Here is a 2,635-nt window from a genome sequence, read left to right on the forward strand (position 1 = left end):
TTTGAAATCTTTAAACACCAAAGTAATAATATAAAATATAGGCTCTTTTAATATAAAGCTCATCTGCCTAGGCACGAGAATTTTACAGTCTGTAAATTTTGTAAAAGTAAAAATTGGATGTTTACATTGTGGCACTTCGTTTCCAGATAACGTGATCATCTCTTAGCAACAGATTAACAACAAATATTGTTATTGTTCAAGAAACATAAGATTTCTACCGGTCTTTTGACATCTTTAAACACCAAATTAATAATATTATTGCTTATAAAATGTTATACTGCTCATCTGCCTTGGCACAAGAATTTTACAGTCTGTGAATTTTGTAAAAGTAAAACTCAGATGTTTACAATGTGGCACTTAGTTTACAGAAAATACGATCATCTCGTAGCAACAGTATTGCTATCGTTATTGTTCAAGAAACATAAGATTTCAACTGTTCTATTGAAAACTTTTAGCACCAAATCAATAATATTATTGCTGATGAAGCTAAAGGTCTTTTAAATACTGCTTATCTACCTAGACAAGAAATTTACAGTGTGTAAATTTTGCAATAGTAAAAATCAGATGTTTACATTGTGGCACTTAGTTTACAGAAAATGTGATCATCTCTTAGCAACAGATTAACAACAAATATTGTTATTGTTCAAGAAACATAACATTTCTAATGTTCTTTTGAAATCTTTAAACACCAAATTAATAATATTATTGCTTATAAAATGTTGGCTCTTTTAATATATTGCTGATTTACCTTGGCACAAGAATTTTACAGTCTGTAAATTTTGTAAAAGTAAAACCCAGATGTTTACATTGTGACACTTCGTTTCCAGATAACGTGATCATCTCTTGGCAACAGATTAACGAAAAATATGATCGATCAAGAAACATAAGATTTCAACTGTTCTATTGAAAACTTTTAGCACCAAATCAATAATATTATTGCTTATAAAGCTTAAGGTCTTTTAAATACTGCTTATTTACCTAGACACAAGAAATTTACAGTGTGTAAATTTTGCAATAGTAAAAATCAGATGTTTACATTGTGGCACTTAGTTTACAGAAAATGTGATCATCTCTTAGCAACAGATTAACAACAAATATTGTTATTGTTCAAGAAACATAACATTTCTAATGTTCTTTTGAAATCTTTAAACACCAAATTAATAATATTATTGCTTATAAAATGTTGGCTCTTTTAATATATTGCTGATTTACCTTGGCACAAGAATTTTACAGTCTGTAAATTTTGTAAAAGTAAAAATTCGATGTTTGCATTGTGGCACTTCATTTCCAGATAACATGATCATCTCTTAGCAACAGATCAACAACAAATATTGTTGTTCAAGAAACATAAGATTTCAACTGATCTATTGAAAACTTTTAGCACCAAATCAATAATATTATTGCTTATGAAGATTAAGTTCTTTTAATATACTGCTTATCTGCCTCAGCACAAGAATTTTACAGTCTGTAAATTTTGTAAAAGTAAAAATTCGATGTTTGCATTGTGGCACTTCATTTCCAGATAACATGATCATCTCTTAGCAACAGATCAACAACAAATATTGTTGTTCAAGAAACATAAGATTTCAACTGATCTATTGAAAACTTTTAGCACCAAATCAATAATATTATTGCTTATGAAGATTAAGTTCTTTTAATATACTGCTTATCTGCCTCAGCACAAGAATTTTACAGTCTGTAAATTTTGTAAAAGTAAAACCCAGATGTTTACATTGTGGCGCTACGTTTCCAGATGACGTGATCATCTCTTAGCAACAGATTAACGACAAATATGATCGTTCAAGAAACGTAACATTTCAACTGTTCTATTGAAAACTTTTAGCACCAAATCAATAATATTATTGCTTATAAAGCTTAAGGTCTTTTAAAATACTGCTTATCTACCTAGACACAAGAAACTTACAGTCTGTAAATTTTACAACACTAAAACTCAGATGTTTACATTATGGCACTTCATTTCCAGATAATGTGATCATCTCTTAGCAACAGTTTAGCAACAAATATTGTTATTGTTCAAGAAACAAGATTTCTAATGTTCTTTTGAAATCTTTAAACACCAAATTAATAATATTATTGCTTATAAAATGTTGGCTCTTTTAATATATTGCTGATTTACCTTGGCACAAGAATTTTACAGTCTGTAAATTTTGTAAAAGTAAAAATTGGATGTTTACATTGTGGCACTTCGTTTCCAGGTAACGTGCTCATCTCTTAGCAACAGATTAACAACAAATATTATTGTTCAAGAAACATAAGATTTCAACTGTTCTATTGAAAACTTTTAGCACCAAATCAATAATATTATTGCTTATGAAGCTTAAGGTCTTTTAAAATACTGCTTATCTACCTAGACACAAGAAACTTACAGTCTGTAAATTTTGTAAAAGTAAAACTCAGATGTTTACAATGTGGCACTTAGTTTACAGATAACATGATCATCTCTTAGCAACAGATTAACAACAAATATGATCGTTCAAGAAACATAAGATTTCAACTGTTCTATTGAAAACTTTTAGCACCATATCAATAATATTATTGCTTATGAAGCTTAAGGTCTTTTAAAATACTGCTTATCTACCTAGACACAAGAAACTTACAGTCTGTAAATTTTGTA

The 2,635-nt window shown here is 28.8% G+C and overlaps 1 protein-coding gene across 2 annotated transcripts in view; it reads right to left on the reverse strand.

Annotated features, from left to right (window-relative positions):
* Nucleotides 1-2,635, reverse strand: part of LOC106951991 (zeta-sarcoglycan-like) — a 229,446-nt gene that overhangs the window by 30,093 nt on the left and 196,718 nt on the right. The window lies entirely within an intron of this gene.

The sequence above is a fragment of the Poecilia latipinna genome, unplaced genomic scaffold (assembly GCF_001443285.1).
Source record: "Poecilia latipinna isolate Pla-1442-1.1 unplaced genomic scaffold, P_latipinna-1.0 Scaffold486, whole genome shotgun sequence".
NCBI lineage: Eukaryota > Metazoa > Chordata > Actinopteri > Cyprinodontiformes > Poeciliidae > Poecilia > Poecilia latipinna.